The sequence below is a fragment of the Pipistrellus kuhlii genome, unplaced genomic scaffold, assembly GCF_014108245.1.
Source record: "Pipistrellus kuhlii isolate mPipKuh1 unplaced genomic scaffold, mPipKuh1.p scaffold_m20_p_2, whole genome shotgun sequence".
In the NCBI taxonomy this organism is placed as follows: domain Eukaryota; kingdom Metazoa; phylum Chordata; class Mammalia; order Chiroptera; family Vespertilionidae; genus Pipistrellus; species Pipistrellus kuhlii.
In genome coordinates, this window is record NW_023425515.1 from 124,598,975 (window position 1) to 124,623,717 (window position 24,743).

General features: G+C 41.5%; 1 protein-coding gene across 6 annotated transcripts in view; it reads left to right on the forward strand.

Moving 5' to 3' along the window:
- CDKAL1 (CDK5 regulatory subunit associated protein 1 like 1) overlaps positions 1-24,743 on the forward strand; it is a 625,188-nt gene that overhangs the window by 596,977 nt on the left and 3,468 nt on the right. The window lies entirely within an intron of this gene.

Below are 24,743 nucleotides of genomic sequence, written 5' to 3' on the forward strand. Positions count from 1 at the left end.
ATAGTAAAACCTATAGTTAAACAGGCACTAAATCATGTCAGTATATGTGCTTATGGTGACTTTCTCTCCGGCAGCGATTTGCAACCTTTTTCATCTCATGGCACACATACACTAATTACTAAAATCCTGCGGCACACAAAAATGTATTTTATGTCAATCTCACAAAAAAAGGGGGTATAATTTTTTTAATATATTTTTATTGAGTTCAGAAAAGAAGAGAGAGATAGAAACATCAGTGATGACAGAGAATCATTGATTGGCTGCCTGAAACCCGGGCATGTGCCCTGACCAGGAATTGAACCATGACCTCCTGGTTCATAGATCATTGTTCAACCACTGAGATATGCTGGCCGGGCAGGCTCTTGTCATTTTTTTATTTGACAATCTAAGGGAAAAGAGGTCAGTGCCCTGACTGAATAGTCAGGTATTGCGTGTTTTAAAAATTCTTGCATACACCAGAGTGCCTGAGATGGCACATAGGTTGAAAATCACTGCTCCATGGTGTTAGCTGAATATCTGTTTTAGTCATGTGGACGAAACTTTTTAAAATTTCAATAGAACAGTTACCTGACCACTATTTTATACCTTGGTAAATATGGCTGTTTGCCAAGCTCTCTCTTACATTTCATTGAACTACAGTTGTAAAAGCTGATGGAGTGTGAAATGAAAATGTGTATCACATTTCTAAGCATCATTTGATGTCCTTTCTCTAGCACAATTGTTAAGCACTCAAGAAAAGTATATAGCAATGACTTCATGTACGGAAAAAAGATAAGTGGTATTTATCTGGCCATATAATTCCAAAATTGTTTTAATATATGTTTTATCTTTTCCCTCAAAATATACTGCAAGGCATGTTAATTGGACTTTGAGAGTAGGGACAAAGAGGGTACCATTATCTATGCTCTCACTTAGAGTGTGACACACTCTGGTGTCCAAACCTGAGTGACCCCTCATGAGCTTGACAAGTACATGTGAGGACTGTGTGCATCGCATGTGACTGATAACGGAATGACGCAGACTCGCCTTTGTCTGGACCCTGCCAAGTGTGTCATCCTGCTCAACCAGGAGTGAACTGGAAAACTTGATAAGCATAGCCACTAATGTTTACTGTTATTAAAAAAAAAAAAAAAAATCATACTTGGTTGGGGTGGATGGCTAAGAGGGAACAGTGAAACCCAGCATTTAAATGATATTGCTAGAAAGGTGGCTTTTACATCAGAAATGCTTAAAGAAATAGGCTTATCTTCTGTTGTTCTCCACAGTGTGTTTTACAAGCTCAATTTTAAATGGCTACAATAAAAAAAATCACAACAAATGGTAGTAACTGGCAAATTATTGTTCCAAACGCTCTGCCTGATTTAATTCCTTCACATATGCCTATTAAAAAGGATGGAGTTTTATTTTTTATTTATTTATTTATTTAATATATTTATTGATTTTTTACAGAGAGGAAGAAAGAGGGATACAGAGTTAGAACCATCGATGAGAGAGAATCATTGATCAGCTGCCTCTTGCACACCCCCTACTGGGGATGTGCCTGCAACCAATGTACATGCCCTTGATGGGAATTGAACCTGGGACCTTTCAGTCCGCAGGCTGACGCTCTATCCACTGAGCCAAACCGGTTTTGGCAAGGATGGAGTTTTAAAACATCATCTTTAATGATACAGAAATCAGAAAAAGTAGTGCCTTCTTATTCATTTCTTTACCATTATGTTCCTCTCTAGAACAGTAGCCCTACTTAAGCTCCACGGGCAGCCTTCTCTGTTCTCCTCTCCCCGCTCAGGCCTGTGCCACCGGTCCCCCTCTGAGCTGCGATGGTCCAGGAGAGTCCTAGGAATGGTCTCACAGTGTGCATGAGGCCCAGGGTCAGGAATATTGAATTGGGTGTTAACGTTTAAGGGAAACATCAGGCAAGTCCGTTATCACCACGCGTGGCTTCATATAAATTAAGGAGCATAGCTTTATGCTTCATTGTTTGTCAGCTTTAAAGGCTTTAAAAATATGCCAAACTCAGGGTCGAAAAGCCTTCTTCAAAGACTTTGTCCTGATGTTAAAATGTTTTGGCTGATGATAGGAATTAAAGTAAATTAAGCAAGAAGAGAACAGATTCCATTTTTGTAGGCTTAAGAAGTAGATGGTAGGGGTTATAATTATGTCTCAGACATTTTGGGCTGTTTGAACTTGATAAAGATGCTGGCACTCTTGAATGCAAAGAACCAGCTTAACCGTGTGCATGGAGCATGGCCTTGGGCTCAGCTGGACCTGGGTTTGCATCTAGACTTGCCAGTTGACCGGAGGCACATGGCTCCTGAGTGTTAGTTTAGTCTGTGAAGTGGGAATGATGATGTCTCTCTCCTGGAGTTGTTGAAAGGAATACACTCATTCGTGTGTATAAGCTACCAAATTCTATTCCTGGAACATGGTTAGCAGGTACTAAGTGACCATTGTTCCTTTCACACGTAGTCCCATCTGGAAAGAACAGACTCTGCAGATGGCCTGGTTCTGACATTTTCAGTTTTGTTCATCATTTTACCCTGGACATGGTGTGCAGAGGCAGGAGAGAGAGTGAATTTCTCTGTGAGGATCATCTACTCAGTGCTTGAAAACCAATCCCAACTGAATTTCTGTCTTTCTGAATTTTCTGGGCTTTCCTGAGTTTTCTGATATGATAACCTTCCCTACACACACCATAAAGAATTCTGGAGACCTAGCTGGTTTGGCTCAGTATATAGAACATCAGCCTATGGACTGAAGGATCCTGGGTTCGATTCCAGTCAAGGGCGTATGCCAGGGTTGTGGGCTCGATCCCCAGTAGAGGGTGTGCAGGAGGCAGCCGATCAATGATTCTCTCTCATCATTGATGTTTCTGACTCTCTCTCTCCCTCTTCTTTTCTCTCTGAAATCAATACAAATATATATATATATTTTTAAAAGAATTCTGGAGAGGCCAAAGCACCTAAAGCAAAATATTGTGCTATAAATTATTTTCCCTAGTAAATGCATTTTCTTAATTGGGAATGTTCCGATTAATCTTTAAGTATTTAGTCCCTGCTACTTTGGGCTTCTTTAGTCTGACTGTAGGCCCTGTGACATTTTTGATCAGATGGTGAGGACACCAGATGGGAGAGAAGCAGAGCCCGGGCGGGTCACGCGCTCCGGACTATAGAATCCTCGCATTTGCAGTAACAGGTTTTTGTGACCTTTTGTGAACCTCACAAGTTCCCTGAACCTCAGTTGTCTCTGAGATTCTGTGATTGAAATATTGCATTTGATAAAAATGGATTGAATGCCTACCTTGTGTCAGGACTGTAAATTCTATAAACATTAATGAAAATAGACCTTGTATTTTCAAATAATGTGTGGATGGAGCATGGCCTTGGGATCAGCTGCCTCCTGCATATCCCTACCCAGAACATGATGGAAAAAGAAAGCCATAATAAAGTCAAAAGGTTGTTGCCCTCTAAGAAATGATATTCTAGTGGAAAAGATACATAGTGACATCTTTTTATGATGATTACTGTTCTTTTCAGTTTGGGTAGAGGAATGGAGGACTAGAAAAAGAAGAGAATAGGAAAAATAGATGAAATTAGTCTGAATAATATTAGGGACGATGGGAGCCAAAATGCTACCTTCAACCTGATAGGGAACTTTTCTGAATAAGTATCATTGAAGGATAATTTATTTTAGAAAAAGATTATATAAAAGTTATCCAATAGAGTTCAAAGGGATACATATAAATCAGAGAGCTCTGGTGGGTGTGGCTCAGTTGGTTAGGTGTTGTGTTGTACACCGAAAGTTGCTGGTTTGATTCCAGGTCAGGGCACATGCCCAGGTTGCTGGTTCAGTTTTGGGTAGGGGTGTGCAGGAGGCAGATGATCAGTGTTTCTCTCTCTTTCTCCCTTCCTCTCTCTCTAAAAATCAATAAAAATATTTAAAATATGTATAAAAATCAAAGAAAGGATAGGTCAAAAACTTTTGTCTGGAAACTCTCAGGAGACTTAGCAGAAAGAAGGGAATGGGAAGCAGTAATTCTTAAGAAGGTTATTATAAAAACTAGTGGGCTGGTACACAAGAATCTGTGCATTGGGTGGGGGGCTTGAGAGGTCTCTCTGCCCGGCCTGCCCCCTCTCACAGTCTGGGAGCCCTCACGGGATGTCCTACTGACGGCTTAGGCCCGCTCCACGCAGTCTTGCCTCCCTCTGCGGGAAGCAACCGGTCTATCAGGTATATAGATACTTTCTGAAGGCAGCACTGACTCCTTCCTTATTTCTTTCCTCTGTGGTTGGCGAACAGGGGACTAAAAGGTGGAGACAGACCTGTGAACAGGTTTGGGGCTTTTAGGCAGTGGAAAGAGAGAAAAGGGTGGGAAAAGTCTAGACACTGTTTCCTTCAATTGTCCTCCCTTCCTCTGGGCACCTCCCTCCATTTTTTCCTTGTTGTGATGGACACTTAGACCTTGGACCGACAGGAACCCAGCAACAGTGGGGTTCAGCCCCCTCACTGCTCAGCTGAACGTAAATCCACCTTACGTTCCAAGCAGGGCTGTTTTCAAGTGGCGAAAGTGCTGGGAATTCACACCTCCCAGCTTTCCCCTCTCCATTTCCTCCTTGGGTCTGGTGCAGACTTCACTGAGACACAGAAGTAGCTCTGCCCTGGTATTTCTGCACTGAGCCCTGCAGGGTACTCTTCCTCGAGGTCGCCCAGAGCCCATTCCCAGGGCAGGTGGGGCAAGGGGGCTAACTTGGAGAGTTGGAGGAAGATGGCAGAGTGTTGGTATGAACCAGCGCCTGCTCAGCCAGACTTCCTAAGCTCCCCACTGGGCCCAGGCCAGGCCCCTTCCCTGCGCAGGGAGGATTCCTGCTGAGGTCCCCTCCCTGCACCCAGAGCATTTCTCCGGGTTCCACCAACGGGAGAGGATGGGGGAGTGGCGGGAGCAACTCACCCACTCTGGACCCTGCCAGCCTGGCAGGCAGCGGCACAGGCGGTGCAGCCTAGGCCACAGTGGCCACAAGCCTCCTCCCTCTTCCTGAAGTGTGGGGTGGGGTTACAGCAGCTCACAGCTGCCCCGGGCACCATGCATGAAGACACCGCTCACCGCTGAGCCACCATCCAGCCGGTAACCTTTGGGGGCTGGGGTAGTCTCAGGGTCTCGCTGGCCCCACCGAAGCCAGACTCGATTTGGCCAGCCACCCCCACTGCCTGAGGGCTGCGTATGCCCTGCAGGCCTTATCACCCTCATGAATCACCACGGCCCAGCCATTCCATCCCAGGAAGTGGCTGTCCGGATCACCACAGCTCACTGCCCAGTACAATCAGGCCTGCCAAGGCAAGCACATAGGCAGGAGCTGGGCCTCCGAGGGGAGAGAGAAGGAATGTAGGGGCCAGGGTGGAAGCGGGGAACTTGGCAGTGTAAACATAGCCCCCCCCAAGCTGCGCTGGCCCCTCCTGCTGCATTCCTAGACCCCTGGGCTCCCCTGCCTGGTGCCGCTCTTGGGCCTGGGGTGGGGGCAAGGGACCTAGGGCTGGGCCTGGAGGTGGCCCTCCCCAATTTGTAGTCACAGTGGTGGGTAAGGGAGGGATACAGGGTACCATGAGGCAGACTCAGGCAAGTCCCCTCCTCTCTCCAAGAGGTCAACAGTTCAGCTTGCTCAGCATGCTGTGCTCACAGCCTGGTGTTTGGTTGAGTCTTTGGTTGTTTTGGATGTTATGGACACTGGCTCTTTGTATATACAGACTAGAAGCCTGATGCACAAAATTCGTGCATGGGTGGTGTGGCCCTCTCCAATCTGGGACCTGCACCCTCTCCAATCTGGGACCCCTTGAGGGATGTCCCACTGCCCGTTTTGGCCCGATGCTATCCCTCTCACAATCCAGGACTGCTGGCTCCCAACTGCTTGACTGCCTTCCTTCCTAATTGCCTGCTTATGCGTGCCAGCCTGATCATCCCCTAACCACTCCCCTGCCAGCTTGATTGCCCCTAACTGCCCTCCCCTGAATGCCTGGTCACCCCTAGCTGCCCTTCCCTACAGGCCCAATTGCCCCCAACTTCCCTCTCCTGCAGGCTTGATCATCCACAACTGCTCTCCCTTGCAGGCCTGGTCCCTCCCAACTTCCCTTCCCTGCTGGCCATCTTGTAGTGGCCATCTTGTGTCCACATGGGGGCAGGATCTTTGGCCACATGAGGGCAGCCATCTTGTGTGTTGGAGTGATGGTCAATTTGCATTTTACTCTTTTATTTGATAGGATGATGGTGGAAATAGGCAAAAGTCGTATGTGAATGTGGGTGGGTGTCAGGGAAGTGGGGCGGGAATTGTTTAGTGAAAGGTGCCAGAGGAATAGGAACCTTGAGAAAAACACAGTTTGTAGATATTAAGAGCATTGATATCTTTACCATGCTCTCTTGTGGACCCTAATTTGTGATAACATAGCCTGTTCAATGTGGTTCCCTTAGAAAATTAATATGCTGTCCAGAAAAGTAGAGAGAATAGCCGAAACCGGTTTGGCTCAGTGAATAGAGCGTCAGCCTGCGGACTGAAAGGTCCCAGGTTCGATTCCCGTCAAGGGCATGTACCTTGGTTGTGGGCACATCCTCGGTGGGGGATGTGCAGGAGGCAGCTGGTCAATGTTTATGTTTCTAGCTCTCTTTCCCTCTCCCTTCCTCTGTAAAAAAAAAAATCAATAAAATATATATATATTTTTTAAAGTGGAGAGAATAATACGAGGACCTCACACACTCATCACCCACTTTTAATAATTGTCGACTCACAGCTGATCTTATGTCACTTGTGCCCTTATTCAGCCCATCCTCCCGGCTATTTTCCAGGAAATCTCATTTATCACTCCATTTCATCTAAATATATCAGAAAATATCTCTACAAAATGAAGTTTCCTTTAATAAAAACATAGCTACAATGTATTATTACATCTAAAGATAATTAACATTAATTCTTTATCCAGCAATATTCAAATTTTTCAGATTTTTAAGACAGTTTATTTGAATCAGGATGCAAATAAGTCCCATTCATTGCAATTACTTGGTGTGTCTTCGAAGTCATTTTTAATCTGTCTGCTCTCTCGTTTCCCTTTTTGCACTGCAGTTTATTTGTGGAAGAAACCAGGTTGTTTGTACTGTGGCATTTCCCACAGTGTGGAATTTGCTAATTGCATCCTCTCATACAGTTTAATGGGGTTCTGCATTGCCTGTTTGTTTTATAAATCAGTAGTTATATTTGAGGCTTAATCAGATTCAGATTGGAGTTTTTTACAAGATTATTCCATATGATGCTATGCATTTCCATTTTGTGGCGTATGACAATGTCTGGTTGTCTGCCTTTATGGTGTTAGTGGTTGGCTGATATTCATTAGGCAAGATGGGTTGCAAATAGTGGCATTTTGATTCCATCATTCCTTCCTCGTGTATTAGCTAAACAAACGTACTACTATGAAGACTAACTTTCTCACAATTTTTGTTCACCGTGAAGTATAGTTTCTACAGCCTTGATGAGAAAAGGGCTTGATCCTTCTCTCTATTTACCAGTTTTCAAAAGTTGAGTTGATTGTCTAGCGTCTTCCAAAACTAACCAGTGAGGGTTTTTTACATGTCACTATGAATATATAGGTTTCTGTATATTTGATGTGTTTTTTATCCATTGTCGTAATTATACTGGTAATTGGTGCTCAAATGGGTGCATTTTTAGACAGTGGAGGCTCATCAGATTGGTCCCTCAATTTTTTTATGTAGGTCCTGAAGTCTCTGATAGTTGATAATTTCCTCTTTTTACCCCAATTCATGCTGTCATCCATGTCATCTTCAGGAATTTTCTGTCTTACGTCTGTAACATCTTTCTTCTGCATTGAAAATCCCAGTTCTCAATAATGTAACTTAATCACTCACTTGCTTTATCTTGTAATCCTGTCTAATAAAAGAGTAATATGCAAATTGACCATTACTCCACATAAGATGGCTGCCCCCATGTGGACACAAGATGGCCGCCACAAGATGGCCAGCAGAGGAGGGCAATTGTGTACAATCAGTCCAGCTGGGGAGGGCAGTTAGGGATGACCAGGCCTGCAGGGGAGGGTAGTTGGGGCTACCAGGCTGGCAAGGGAAGGCAATTAGGGGTGATCAGGCCAGCAGGAGAGGGCAGGTAGGGGCAATTGGGCCTGCAGCAGAGCAGTTAGGCATTGATCAGGCTGGCAGGCAGAAGAGGTTAGGGGCAAACAGGCAGGCAGGCAAGGAAGCAATTGGGAGCCAGCAGTCCTGGATTGTGAGAGGGATGTCTGACTGCCCGTTCAGGCCTGGTTCCATCGGGTATAAACAGGCAGTTGGATATCCCTCAAGGAGTCCCAGATTGGAGAGGGTGCAAACTGGGCTGCGGGACACACCATTCGCCCTGTGCACAAATTTTGTGCACTGGGCCTCTAGTACTCCTATAACTGTCTCATATAATCATACCAACATGATCGACCACCAGTATGTGATTGTTAAAAATACTTTAAACTGTCATGGTGGTTTCAAAGTTTTTGTTCTTAGGGATTATAGGCAAATAATGGTCTTAGTCATCTGAGATTGTTCCTCTCCCTATGGTTATGCCAATAAAGCAATACACAGGATAATTTGTTTTGCTCTGTTTCCAATTTTTAGAATTTTTAAATTTAAATTTGTTTCATAATTATGTAAATTTTTTTACAAATTTAAATCTACAAAGGTATGTTCTGAGGAGTCTACCTTCTATTCCTACTGTTCCCTCTCCACCTGGTTACCTCCCTTATCTATTTAAGCATTTTTTTATTTGTTTGTTTTCGTTTTCAGTTTATTCTCTCAATGGTTTGTTTTAACAATATAAAAAAATACATGTACATATGTTTGTCACTTCCTTCTGAGATAAATTGTACATAATTTTGCTATTTCAGTAAACAATATATTTTGATGGTTACTGCCTGGTAACCATCAAACTCGATGAATATTTTTACTAGGCTATATTGCTCTAGTATTTGAGATGAATTGCCCTGTATAAGATCCAACATCTTTTTGGTCAAAGAAAAGACAGAATTAAGTAGCCCCTAGGCCTATAAGAATTGACTGCAACGTTTAGGATATTTGAAGGTAGGAGCGGTCAGTCAGTGTAAACAAAGAAGGTCTGGAAGCACACAATGGCAGCCATCACCTGCAGCCCAGAGCAGAGGGCACTTTTGCCAATTGACTTCAAAAAGTCTGAAGTCCATTTCAGTTTGAAAATTATGGCATTCATTTACCTTAGCCTGGTGCCATTAGAGCTTCCTTGCATTTACTTCCCTTTGTTGAGTTCATGCTTACCAGGCAAACTTCTAATTATCATTTGCTTTCGTATGCAAATCTGCTTGCAGGAAGAAAACGGTTGGTCAGCCCGCTCTAAGTGTTGTTAAAAAGTTGGTTTTCTATGTCATATCAATGTGGTCTCTTCTGTGGGTGAATTTTCATTTCTGAGCTTTCAAGGCTGAGAGACAATCAAAAGGGGGATTTCCCTTCTCATGTGACCTTCTGAGAGAAAGCAAGGGATTTTTTCCTCTCTCAATACTGACTCCACCATTGGCTAAATACTCCATGCCTACCACTATGACTCAATGCCACTTATGTGGTTCTTATTATGGGCTCAGTACTACACTAAATATCTGCACATATGCACTCATGTCATCCTCATAACCCTATGAGGATGGTACTATTATGTCTATTTCACAAATAAGGAATCTGAGCATTAGTAACTCAATAAATAACTTACCCAGAGTCACAAAATTAGAGGGTTTGAAAGACAAGCCAGGATTTATGTCCAGTTCTTAGCACCTTTCAAGCTTGTGTTTTTATTTTTGAATTGCGGTAAAATATACATCACACTGCATTTTTAAGTGTACAGTTTAGGAGTGTTAAGAACATTCACCCTCTCCGTAATTTTTTCATCCTGCAAAACTGAAACTTTATACCCATTAAATAGCTCCCCAATCTCCCCTTTCCCCAGCCCCTATTCTGGGAACCTCATATGAGAGGAATGATACAGTATTTGTCTTTTTCTGACTGGCTTATTCACTTAGCATAACTTTCGCAAGGTTCATCTATGTTGTAGCACTTGTCAGAATTTCCTTCCTTTTAAAGACTGAGTAATATTCCATTGTCTATATATGCCACATTGTGTTTACCCATTTCTCTGTCAGTGAACACTGGACTTGCTTCCACCTTTTGGCTCTTAGTAATAATGCTCATATGAGTGTGGTTGAACAAATATCTCTGAGATCCTGCTTTCAGTTCTTTTGGGTACATAACCAGAAGTGGAACTACTAGATCATTTGGTAGTTACACTTTTTATTTTATTTTAGGAACCATCATACCATTTCCCAAAATGTCTGTACAGTTTTCATATTCCCACAAACACTGCACAAGGATTCCAATTCCTCCACATTCTTGCCAACACTTGATATTTTCTGGTGGGTTTTGTTTGTTGGTTTTGGTAGTAGCCATCCTGATGAGTGTGAGATTAGCCTGGGTTTTTTAATCCAGGCCTGTACCCCTTGCCTTTTGAATTGCAAGAGTCTTGTTTGTCATTCCTGGGCATTAGTTTTCTTTTATATACCTAAGTAAGCTTACACAAAAGAGAGAGAGAGGAGAAAATTAAAATGATGGGAGAATGGACAGTATTAATCTTCTTCATGTGCTGTTACAAGTGCTACTCGAGTTGCATGTCTGCCTGAGTTAGACGAAAGAAGAGGAACACTGCCCATTCATAAAGGCTGACCCATTTCACTCCTGTGTTCTTTCTCCTTGTATGGCCCATGTTCTAACAAATCACTTAACTCCTACAATTTCTAAAATCAGTACTTAAAAAGTCAGAGCTATTTTGTGCCTGGTAGAAATAGACAAAAAAAGAAAATTCTCACCCAATTCTAAACTTATAAGTAGTCAGTTTTACTCCAAAGTTTTTCTCTTTTTGAATTTATTCCTAGTAATAAAGAATTGCTTTAAAGAAAGAAGAAGTAGGATGGCTTTGTGCAAAGAGGTCAAGATTTGGAGTCTGTCAGCTTTGGGTTCAAATTGCAATAACGATTCCTGTGATGTTGTATACTGACTTATTGAATCACAGATTCTTCATTTGTGACATGGACATAACTGATTCACAGAGAAGTAAGTTAGATAATGTTGTCAAAGTGCCTGGTGCAAAGTTGTTGTATTAATACTTGATGGAGGGGTTCAATAAGTATAGCTTTAAAAACCTGTGATTTCCTGGCTTTTATTTTAAGTTTTTTCCTTTACTTTAAAAAATACTTTGCTTTCATTGGTTTTCATTCTGTAGAGTAATATAGCAGTTAAGAACATGGATTCTAGCCTGGCTGGTGTGGCTTATTGGTATGGCTTGGCGTGATTCCCTCCCCCATCGATCCCCCAAATAAGGGGCCATGCAGGAGGCAGCTGGTCAATGATTCTCTCTCATCATTGATGTTTCTATCTCTCCATTTCTCTTTCTCTCTGAAATAAATAAAAATACTTATGAAAAAAGAGCATTGGATTCTAGGTTCTGATTTTCTGGGTTTGAATACTTGTTTCACCACTTATAAGAAAAATGACCTTGGTCAAGTTACTCAGCCTCTCTGCCCCTGTTCTCTATCCTGTAAATAGGGATAATAGTACCTAATTTGTAGGATTTGCATGGAAACAGCTTAGCAGCGAATAAGTGCTGGCTACTACTAATATTATCATTATTAAATTTTGATATATATCAAGGCATTGTTTTACTATAAGCAAAGAAAGTAAAAATTGCACAACCCTTTATTCAAATGCTATAATTATCAGCCATGATTGCCTATAAAATGGCAGGTGAAACAGGCCATCTTAGGAGGTTCCTCATATAATGAGAGTGACAAAGTAACAGAGACTCAAGAACAACCTTAGAGCATTGGCTGTTCTTCTGACAGACATTTCTTCCTCTTGTTCTTTATGCCGCCTTTTCAGAGAGTTATTGTAGAATGAGAGCTGAACCTACCTTTCTGTCCTCACAAGTGAAGGGAAGGCGCCCTGCAGTGCCCGGCTGCCTCCTGTTCCTGGTCTAGGGGACTTTGATCCTAATGATGGATGCACTGAGCAGTTAGCTCAGCACCAGCACAGCCCACTGCGCTCAGAAAGAAAGCACAAGTCTGCCAGGGTGGCATGGCTCGCCTCATTACCAGACAAAGGCCAGCAGGATATGCAGGTGCACTGAGTTTTATGTACAGGCTATCCTGTATTTTCAGAGCTTTGACCCTTAGAAAAGCACTGTTAAAGTGCTTTCCTCGCCATCTCACATTCATTTCCAAAACCATTGAAGTGAAAGGGCCTATTAGTTCAGGGCCAGATTTGAAAGCACATGAAAACTGCATCCATGAGGTTAAGAAATGGCTTAATAATTAAGTTAAAACAGTTGAAAGTGGTTCTAATTTCAAACAGATCAGCTAACCGTGTTAGAGGCAAATGAGGGTGTGTTCCTTCCTCTTTTCCTTCCACCCCAAAGTTATTGGCTCCAGTCCCAAGCAGTTTTTCTAGTGTCTTTTTCTTCTCCATTGCCCATATGTTAAAGTGGTGTCACCAACAATTAATACCACAGTACATTTAATATTTAGTGCATTTCTTTCATATTGCATCTAATTAGTCTCTTTTGCAGGCCCATTAGGAAATATTTGGGATTCACAGTTCTGTGCTGCTGAGCTGTGTTTTAATTGGGCATTACAGCCGAACTAGTGTGATTATGTCAGTTCAAAACGTGTTTGCTATGTTTGCAGTACCTTTCATGTACCAATTTGAGTGCCATCCAAAGTATCAGCAGAGCTAGCTGATGCTAAACAATTAGCTTTCATTTCACTTCCCTCACTGATTGTACAACCACTGATGATAATTTCTCTCCTCCTGGGACTCATAGCTGGGGCTTGGTGAGGGAAATTGCCTGCACCAAGGAACTAATTCTGACTTGATAATAATAGCTACCATTTAGTAAGCCTCTACTATGTGCCTAGTTTTAAGGCTTTCTACCTGTATTATCTCAACTTTTTATTCTAGCCTGGACCAAGGCACCTAGGACACATGAAGTATTCATTACATTGCTGTGCACACTCACAAAGAGGCATCTTAAGAGGGGTATTGGGCCTTCCCGCCTCTCTATGCTCTCCCCACACTGGGGGCCTCAAAGGCATGAGCAGACGCCTAGACTAAGGAAGGGCTGAGGGCAAGAGAAGAATTATTAATATATTAATGCATTAACATACAGCATGCAGGTCACACCTGGCTTCTTATATGTCAACATTATTCAACCTAATATTAGCTAGGCACTGGACTAAATATTGGAGATAGAAATAATGAAAGTGATTCTTTTTTTTTTTTTTAATACATTTTATTGATTATTTACAGAGAGGAAGAGAGAGGGATAGAGAGTTAGAAACATTGAGGGATAGAGAGTTAGAAGCATCTCTCTCTCAGAGATCAGCTGCCTTTTGCACACCCCCTACTGGGGATGTGCCCATAACCAAGGTACATGCCCTTGACCAGAATCGAACCCGGGACCCTTGAGTCCGCAGGCCGACGCTCTATCCACTGAGCCAAACCGGTTTCAGCATGAAAGCGATTCTTGACTGTTGAGGGTATTTTAGTCTGAATGTTCTTCTGGTAATAATGTCAGTCTATTGTGACACTTTTAAGGAGGTATTGGGGTGAGAGAGAGGGTCTTATGTAGGCTCACTAGCCACCCTGTGCAGCATAACTACTCTTGTGGTTAGTGTGATGGGTGATGTTTTTACCAAATCTAAATGAATACATTAGAACAAAGGTTATTCTTCATCATAAAAGTGCCAAATGGAAAAAGCTTTCTTATGAAAAGCAATGCCATATTTCAGAAACCTCCAGACCTGAACGGTCATCTGAGCCGGTGTCTGGTGGCTGGGTCTAGGGGTACTCCAGGAGAATGTTATCTCCTGTGATGATGTAACCAAGTGCCAGGTGTCTTTCATGCCTGATTTTTACTATATTACTTTTCCTTCAAATGTCTTTCATTTATAAGTGACAGGTATGACAGTGTGTCTTGGTTTGTCTGGGACAGGACTAGTTCATAACCTTTGTCCTCATCTAAATAATAACAGAGCCCTTTCTTTCACTCCCCAAAGTGTCCTGGTTTGGATGGAAACAAAATCTATAACATATCAAGTACCAAATTAGATGACATCAGATCTTAAACAATTGGAAGATAGAAGATAGGCGACCTCTGAATGCTTGTGTTATCAGGAAATGTATGTCTGCATTCTTTACAGACAACAGAGACCAGTTCATTGAGTTTAAACAGGAGGGGTTTAAAAAGCAACACTAGATACTTCACAGAATTGTTAGAAGAGCTGTGAAATAGACTCTGAGTTTTTTCAGAAAATAATATCCATAACCACACAGAGGCTGCTGGTAGGAGATGTTACCTCTACCCCCTGCCCAGCAAGCAGAGGTCCCAAACCCTGTCTGCTTCCTCGTGGAACTTGCTTCAGAATCAGCATCTCACATGTGTTGTATCTGAATATAGAACCTAGGTCTCACATTGCACCCTCAGGGACAAAGGAGGATGGGAAATGTTCCTTAGAATCTATGTTCTGTGGAGAACTGTCTGTGTGGAGAGAGCATTCAAATAATTTCTACTACATGGACATGGTGAGATTAGAACTGGACTTTGAGGGTAATTAGGCAGATAAAAAGGAAATTTTTTTAATGAGAAATTAATTGTTCACAAAGTGACACAATGCATAGGAATAAATCAGACTTCATTTGGGCATCCCTCAGCAAATGGGAAGGCAGTGGAAAATCATGTTCTCTAATGAGTGGAGCCTCTGGATGTTGAAGTCAAATAGAAAACTTTCGACTAATACTTTAAACAATAAAACACATGTATTAGTCCATGGTAATTTAGGGCCCAGCTGTTAAGCTGTCCTGAAATAACCAGTTAGCTCTGAAATCTCAGGCTTGATATTACAAAGGTTTATTTCCTGCTCATACTACAGCACATCTGTAGCATTTAGTGGGCGGTTTGGAACCGGAGCTGTCTGTTCCACACAGTCACTCCGGGCCCCAGATTGACTGCAAGAAGGGAATTACTAAAGAACCAGGCTTTTCTCCACCTCGGCACTGGAATGGCATGTGGTATTTCTTTTCACATCCATTGGCCAGAACTACTCACATGGCCCCACCTAATTTCAAGAACTTGGGAAATACATTCTTCTGTATGAATAAGAACATAAGAGTGAATACTAGGAAGTTTCTACCATGCATGTTGGGAAGTTTTTGAGCCCGAGTGTAAAGGTGAAGAAAAGCTCATAAGAGAAGGGCTACCTGTCTGTTTCATCACCAGTTCCAGGCCCTAGCATTGTACCAAGCTCAGATGTGGTGCTCAGTACATATTTGTTGAATGAACTTGGCTTTCAGTGGTATGCAGGGTGGATGAGATGGTTTCTCAACCAGAGGCTGGAAAGTTGAGAATACAAAAATAGGTTATTATGAAATCTTCTGTTAACTTCAACCTAGGAAATTAATGTATTTTTCAAAGGCTAAAGTCATCATAGGCAAGCCACCCAACCTGCTCTTTGAAGTCATTTGACATCTCGATAAGCAGATTGCAAAAGCCCCTTTTTAAACTGATAGTAATCTTGCAAATTTAAATTCTTTTCATGGGGCTGTTAAGGATGTGTACTTTACAGCCCGGCATGCTTCTAACCATAAATTTTAGTTTTCTTTCCTTTTACTTTCTCGTGATGAAAGTGATAGCTTGTTTCTCCTGTCATACTCAGGGGTATTGACTTTGAGTTGTGCCTAAAATAATAGAACCATGAATATCTTTGTTTTGAGCATAGTTTCGGTGTTTTAAAGTTAAAGGGCCTTGGAGAAACAAATTTTCTCCTGTCCCTCTGTCTCCTCAGTACAATTCTACAAAATTACTGAGAAACATAAATATTCAAGCCATATGTCAAGGTGACAGTTATCTGATAGGAATTCAATCTATAAAAACAGGATGCAGTGCCTTTCACATTTGCCACTACTTGCAAGAAATTCAGGGGCCAGAAAAGCAAAGGACTATTGCAGGTATATTTTGTCATCATTGACCTTTTCTCCTAGAGGCCCTGGCTCCAAGGACTTCTTTCTTGCAAACATCCATTTCAAAAGAATCAAGTTTTCCCTTGAGCACAGGAGCTTGGGGTCATGCTGTGTGGATTTGGAATTTTGTATATCTCTTACAACTGTGGTCATTGGTTGGTCACTCTCCAGATGTGTTTCCCACTTTATAAATTAGGGGCAATCAAATCTGTTTGATAGAGTGATCTTGACAGTGAAGTGAGATAAAGCATGGAAAACATTCAGAGCAGTACCTGGCATATAGGAAGGGATCAGTGAATATGTGGTGTGAAATTGGTGGCATGGTGATAGCCTGTGAAGATTTATCTGGGGCTAGTGAATCACGGTACTGGTAATACCATGTCTATGGACATGAGCTCTTTACCCACATCACATACACTGAGTGGCCAGATTATTATAATCTCTGAACACATAATAATCTGGCCACTCACTGTATATCCTATATAATAAAAGGTTAATATGCAAATTGTCCCCTAGACCAGGTGTTTGAACAGCAGGCAGGCTGGCCAACCGCCCATGTCCCCTCCCCCTGGCCAGGCTGGCTGGACCCTACCCATGCACGAATACACACACACACATACACATACACACTGAGTGGCCAGATTATTATGCGTTCAGAGATCATAATAATCTGGCCACTCAGTGTATATACCATGAGAAGAGGACTTGGTCACTGGTCTTTGTAAGCACATTTATAACCAACAACAACATTTATGAAGTATAGTTGCCTAAAATTAAAACTTTGTGATTGTGATTCCCCCTTTTGATTGATTGAGTTGCTCTGTCTATTCTGTTAACCCTCAGATGAGGCTAGTTCCTCTGAACAACCTCAAAGCATCTATGGAACATGGTAGCATTATTTGCTACAGATCTTTTTCTTCAAGAGGTGATTTTTTCTTTTCTATAATCAGTCTCCCTGTTTCTACCTCTATGTAGATCAGATTATGTCTGTCTTCAGCTCACACCCATCCAGGATTCCATATGACCTAGCACATGTACCCAAAAAACTAAAACAGGCATTCAAATAGGTACTTGTATATCAATGTCCATAGCAGCATTATTCATAATAATCAAAAGGTAGAAACAACCCAAGGGTCTATCAATCATTGAGTAGATGAACTGTGATATACACATACAGTAGAACTTCATCCATAAAAAGAAATGAAATTCTGATGCATATTCAACCATGTGGATGAACCTTGAAAACATTATGCTAAGTGAAAGAAGCAAAACACAAAAAAGGACAAATATTTATGATTTCACTTGTATGAAAGATCTGGAATAGGCAAATTCATAGGAACAGGAAATAGATTTGAGCTTGTCAGGAGCTAAGGTTGGAGATGAGGAGTTATTTCTTGCTGGTTACAGAGTTTCTGTTTGGGGTGATAAAAAATCTTAGGAATTGACAGTGATAATAGCTGTACAACATGATGACTGTAATTAATGCCACTGAATTGTGCACTTAAAATAGCAAAAATGATAAGTTTTATGTTATATATATCTTAACACAATAAAAAAATAAAAATAAAAATAAAAATATGTAGGGTTTTTCACTCATGCTCAGAGTGGAAGCCAACGTCCTGAAATGGTCTATGGGATTTAGTGTCCTGACCCCTCATGCTCCATTGACCATTATCCACCTTAGACATGGTGGACCAGCTACACGGGCCTCATGCTGCTCCTTGAATTAAACACAGCAGATACCCTCCCTCAGGAGGAACTTTTCCCTTGCTAGTCCCTCTACTTAGAAGGTGCTTCTCTCAGATGCCTGTGTGACATGCCTGCCGTCTCCTTCATGCAGGTCTCTGCTGAAAGACTACCTTATCAGTGAGACCTTCCTGAGTAACCTTCTTCTCACTTTGGTGGGCTGGCTGGCATGCCCAGTACTTCAGCTAGATGGCCTCAGCGAGGATGATTTGGATGAGTCTGTTCTGCTCCCTAGATCTCATCCAAAACAGGCGTTAGGGCATGTTCTCATGGTGAAGGCAGAGTAAGAAGAACAGCACACAGAAATGCTCAGTTTCACAGCATGCTCTATTTTTTATAGCATCCCACTGATCAAAGTAAGTCATATGGTCAAGACCAGGAAGAACATTACCTAGCTATGTGATAGAAGGCACAGATACAGGCCGTCTGAAGAACTGGGACCCTGAATATATCCATTCTGCCACGTACTATGAAATCCTGGCTTTTTTGCTTGTGGGCTGCACATCTCTCCACCCTGCTTCTGTAGTCCCACAAGGTTCACGTTCTGCTGAAGCTTAGATCCAGTCACTCCAGCTCTATAGCTCAATGTCTTACTTTTAGATATTGAGTTGTAGAACTGGAAGGATTGGATCTAGTTTTTAGAGAGAGAAAAAAACACACACCAAAAAACCCTCATTTTTACATAAGCAATCCAAAATGTAAAAGTTAGTATAAATTAAGAGATTTTCTCATGCTCCTCTATTGGGAAACATTAAGTACACTAGAGCACTGGTCAGCAAACTTATTAGTCAACAAAGCTAAATATCAACAGTACAACAATTGAAATTTCTTTTGAGAGCCGATTTTTTTTAAACTTAAACTTTTTCTAACACCACTTCTTCCAAATAGACTCACCCAGGCTATGGTATTTTGTGGAAGAGCCACACTCAAGGGGCCAAAGAGCCACATGTGGCTCGTAAGCCATGGTTTGCTGACGACAGCACTAGAGTATGGTGTTTTTCTCTGAGATGTGTGTACCTTATGGCTCAACACAACATTATCACCCGTGGGGCCTGTAGTAGTCAGGAAAACAGCCCCAAAGATGTTCACATCCTATTCCCCAGAACCTGTGAATGTGCTAAGTTCCATGGTGACCCAGGAGTTACTTCATACATGGAATTAAATTTTCTAACCAGTTGACCATAAATTAAAGATTATCCTGGATTATCTAGGTGGGCCCAGTGTAATCAAGATAGTTGTTAAAAGTATAAGGGTAGCTAGAGAATCAGAGGTCAGAGTGAATAGATTTCTGACTTTGGACCATGGGAGGGGGTCAGGAACCAAGGAATTCCAGCTGGAAAAGGCAAGGAAGTGGATCTCCCCTAGAGCCTCCAGAAGGAGGACGGCACCTCATTTCATGGTAGTCCAGTGAGACTCCTTTCAGACTGCTGAGCTCCAGAATTGTAACATGATAAGTTTATGTTGTTTTAAGCCACTCGGTTTGTGGTAATTTGTTATAGCAGCCTTAGGAAATGAATACAGGAACTGATCTTATCCCATAGAACCCAAATGAAAAATGAGAAGATGTGTTATTGGCCACTGAGTGGCCCTTTATGTCCCTTCTGTTTTCCACCTTGGCCAGTAATCTTTTAAAAGGTGGCAAGGAACACCTTAGGAATTGAAAGAAAAGAAGGAGTGTTAAAGGAGAAGAGGTAGGTTAGTTACTGGGAACCATCTTAAAAAAGAAACCCGTTGTTAGGAAACTGCTTGGAAAGCTAATGTTCTCAGGAAGCCCTGGCCCCACAGCTTGAGCCTCACACCCCAGGGGTACTTCATTCTACCTTTGACCAGCCCCTCCCCCACCTCCTTCTCTACTTTAAACCATGCTAGAGCTTCTAACTCAAATCCCATCAGCCATGATGGGGACTTGAGATTGACTCGTACTTGCAACGTAGTCTTGGTGACACACTCAAGAGTGGGATTGTGGGGTTGTCAGGTGTGCACCACTCCCACTTTACCAGATAACGCCCCAGCACCACTGTTTCCCAAGGTGGTTGTGTTAGTTTATTTAGATCCCCACCCGTAGTGGTGTTGACTTGGTCTGATGCCTCTGCATTCTCATCCACACTTAGACTGGTAGGCCTCTTACTTTTTGCCAACATGGTGGAGTATTGGTATCTCACTGTGTTTTTAACTTGTTTTCTCTTGATTATGAATGAGGTTGTGCACATTTTAATATATTGATTGGTTTCTTTCTCTATTTATTCACATTTCCTCTTCAGTAAAGAGTCTGTGTAAATCTTTTGCTCATTTTCTTCTATTGAATTGATACCATCTTATTGATTTTTAGGATTTCTTTATGTAAAATAAGCTATAAGTGAAGCAAATGTCTTCTCCCGTTTTCTGGCTTGTATTTTAACTTATTTTTGGTGCTCATAGGACTGTGGATATTTTTGTGATTTAAGAACTATTTTCCTACCCTTGTGGATTAGACAGATATTTGGCCCGTATTGTCTTCTAAATTTTTCCAGTTTTGCCTTTGCTAGGTAAGAAACCAATCTATCTGTAATAGATTTTTTAAAATATATATTTTATTAATTTTTTTACAGAGAGGAAGGGAGAGGGATAGAAAGCTAGAAACATCAATAAGAGAGAAATATCAACCAGCTGCCTCCTGCACGCCTCCCTACCGGGTTGTGCCCACAACCAATGTACATGCTCTTGACCAGAATCGAACCTGGGACCTTTCAGTCCACAGACCGATGCTCTATCCACTGAGCCAAACTGGTTTTGGCTATAATAGATTTTTAAACATGGTAGGTAGAGGCAAATTTCATTGTTTTATGAGTGTATAATGAATTATTCCAGAAAATTTTACTGAAAGTCTATCTTTCCTTGGTCTGCAATGCCTCCATTACAAATAATGTTTAAACGTACATGTGAATCATTTTCTAGCCCTCTACCTGGCATATTTTTGTTAGTTATCTCCTGCTGTATAACAAATTGCCTCAAAATTTAGCAACTTAAAACAATAAACATTTGTTATCTGAGAGCTTCAGTGACTCAGAAATCTGGACACTGCTTAGCTGGGTGCCTCTGGCTTGATGCTTGTCATGAGGTTGCAGTCAGGGTGTCAACCGGGGTGCTGTCTCAACTGAGAGCTCAGCTGGGGAAGGCGTGCTTCTGAGTCTACCTGTGGGTTGATGCTGGCGTTCTGTCTCTCATGGTTTTTAAATTGAGGTCTTGGTTCTTTGTTGGCTGTTGATCAGAGGTCTCCCTCAGAGACTTCTCATGGGGCTCTGCATAGGGCAGTCCACACTTGGCAGCTGGCTGCCCACAGAGCAGGCAAACAGAATGAGGAAGAGAGAAGCCACAGTTTTTTTGTAATCTAATTTCAGGAGTGACACCCCATCATTTATGACAAGTGTTAATTAGAAGCATGTCAGTACATTTAGCCCATGGTCAAGGGAAAGGCATTTCACAAGCACGTGAATATCAGGAGGTAGGGGTTGTTGGGGCTGTTTTAGAGGCTGCCCACTACACTTTTATAGTCATAGAATTATTAAGTTTCTTAGTGTTAATCTTTCAGTTATTTTAAGTTACTTTGATAGGATTGTTGTTCTTTCTTTATATAAACTGTCTATATTCAAAATAAAAATTTAAAGAGAAAATAGGCATTCATTGGAGTGGATTTTTGGAAGTACACATAATGGAACTTTGGAAGTGATAGGAAAAAAGGTCTAGAGATGTGAACTTTCTCTAGATGACTGAGTTTAGTATAATTATAGTTAGTATGTACCATGTTCTTAACTAGTTTATCTCAATTCTCCAAACTGAATATCATGGCGTATTATAGGAAACATTTTACATGTTAGCTCATCATTTTATGAGACTCTTTGAGACAAAACAAAGTACCTGCCATCTCCTTTATTCATTTTATGCAGTTCATGGAGCTCACTGATGCTAAAACCATATCTCCGGTGTCATAGAAAATGGTACTTGGAACAGGATGAGAGGGTTGCATTGTAATAGCTGTTAACATCATGGCTTCTTTTTCATTTAAAGCACAAACATCTGCCAACACACTTTCATGGTTACCTAGTTGAAAGAAATTCTTAGGAGTAATTATTTTGAGTTGAATTGATTACTTAAAGATTAACTTTAATACACGCAATTGTAATGTTCCTCAACATCCTACTTCACAGCTTCCTGTGTATACTCCATGGAAGGAGGATGTTTCAGTTGTGGTTGAAGAGATTATTTAAAGGACTTCATCATCAGTGGAGCATCTTGACCCAGTTAACTTTTTCTTTCTTCCTTCAGCTTTGTCACACCTGCGGAGCAGCTTTAGTTTGTACTAGTGCTTAGCTCCAGCCAATAATTTGGAATAGATGAGTTCAGATTTCTGGCACTGTATGAACATTGCGATTAGAAACTGCATAGTTCTATGTGAGCCTTCTGGTTCTTTCTTTATTTCAAGGTTTTGTATGTGTGTGTGTGTGTGTGTGTGTGTGTGTGTGTGTGTGTGTGTATGTGTGTCTAAACTTGTCTTACATCTATGGCTGATACTTAGTTAGCAAAAGAGAGACCTACATAAGTTCTAGTATAATTTTATTAAGTATGGCTAATAAGAAAAACTCCTCTGTTGAGAAGAAAAAATTTAGTAACAATCCTATATAATAAAAGGGCAATATGCAAATTGATCCTAAGGGCAGAACGACCAGTTGCTATAACGTGCACTGACCACCAGGGAGCAGACTCTCAATGCTGGACCTGCCTCCTTGTGGTCAGTGCACTCCACTCAGCCACAAGTTGACCTGATGGCTGCAAGTGCAGTGGCGATGGTGGGAACTTCTCCCACCTCCTCCACAGCCTAAGCCATAGTCAGACATCCCACAAGGGCTTCTGGGCTACCAGAGGGATGTCTGATTGCCAGCTTAAGCCTGCAGGTGGACATCCCCTGAGGGGTCACGGACTGCGAGAGGGCACAGGCTGGGCTGAGAGACCCCCAGAGTCACAAATTTTCATGTACCCGGCCTCTAGTAAAGAAATAAAAATAAATGTATCTCCAGCTAAGATGCCAGATCTCTGATAGCATACCTTTGGCAAAGCTTGCAACCTCTCATTTTTTGTAGAACTAGAGAAATTACGTATAAACACATGACAATGCAGTACTATTGGCAAAGATTTCTACACTGTGTTATTAATTCTAGATCTGATTCTTTTGTCCTGCAACATCCCCCCTATTTTCATTAATGTAACAAGTCAAAAATTAGAAATATGTAAACTCATTTGAATGCACATTGGTGCTAAGTTAAAGATTGAGGACTTCAAAGAAGATGAGGGTATTCAGATAGAATTCCACCACTAGAGGGTTGGGAAGGCATTGCAAACGCTGAGCGGCCACCTGTGTCCACTCCTTGTTATATGGGACCCACACAGCCGTTTGCATTAGGGATGCTTACCGTAGGAGGGGCTTCCTTCAATTTATATTTTGCAGCGTATCGATAAAATGCAATTATGATCAAGATAGCTTTTGGATATGAAGGTAATTTTGTATTTAAAGTCTTTCAAAAATCAGGAGATTTTGAGGTTCTTTTCTGATAGTACGCTATACTGCATAATGTATGTTTTAAGAAAACTTCCTTTCCTTGATCACATATTTGGTCTGATAGATTTCCTGCATACGCTATATGTCTGAGCTTTGTTAAAAATAAAGATCCTAAACTCTAATTTATCTTGAGTTATGAGCTATCTAATTATTTCTCTTTATTGCTGTTAGCGTCCACTTGGAGCTCAAACAGTGCCTTTGAGCCATGAGAAGATTTTACACATGAGAAATATTTTGAATCCATTAAAAAACATTGGGAGCTGTGTTGTTTTCATATCTAAGTCGGATGAAGCGAGGTCTTACATAAAGCAATAATTAAGTGATGGGCAGATGCAAGCTTTGGATTATTTCTTTTTTCCATTTGGTGCAATTCGAGTCAGAGGGTTGGGCACTCTGAAAGGGGGGCTCACGGAGACCCTGCAGGGCACGTCAGATCTTCCCCTTTGGTGAATGTCAAGGCAGAATTATTCAGAATATAATCTGAAATGCATTTGATCATATGGTAGATAGTTTAATAATTCATGTCTGGCCTTATTAGCAAAGCCTGGTGTTTACTATGCTATCACCAAAATAAGATTAAAAAATCAAGGTTATAGTGATTAGTGATGTGTGTGTGTGTGTGTGTGCTAGGTTTTTTTGTTTGTTTTTTTTTTGTTTTTGTTTTTTTTTCTTTTCTAATGACAGCAATTATGCATTTGAAGTGAGGGGGGAGGAAAAATGACATAAGGATAATATCTGATTCAGAATTGTGCATGCCCAAAAGTGATACAGAAGGGCTTGACAATACTGTGCTGTCATCATGTAACTCTGTGACAGAGGTTTTAAAATGTAAATGTCCTCTCAAAACAAATGAAAACATGTAATTGATTCCACATTTAATTGCTGAGGCCATTAAAGCCAGCGTACCATTAATGCTCATGGACAATGCATAGGGCATTATTTACATAGACTAGAAAAACTAGAAAATACTTGCATCTTTGATATGGAGATAATTAGGCAGACGTGGTTATATGATATTAAGATGGTCCCAATTTGAGGAATGTTTAGAAGAATAGTGGGGAAAGGTAGCGTGTCACCCTCACTCCACTGAGTGTCCTGCTATCTGGAATGACATCGAGCACAGGACCGAGGCTGCCTGTCAACTTCAGGAAGGGAGCTGGCACGTGGCCTGTGATTTCAGGGCCCTGTGACACCTGCAGGTGTCAGGGACAGAAGAGCTCATTTAGAAGCTGCACTGCAAGATGGGAAGACAGGTGGCAACTCTCTTACCGAGATGTCTTTTATTTGAGCAGA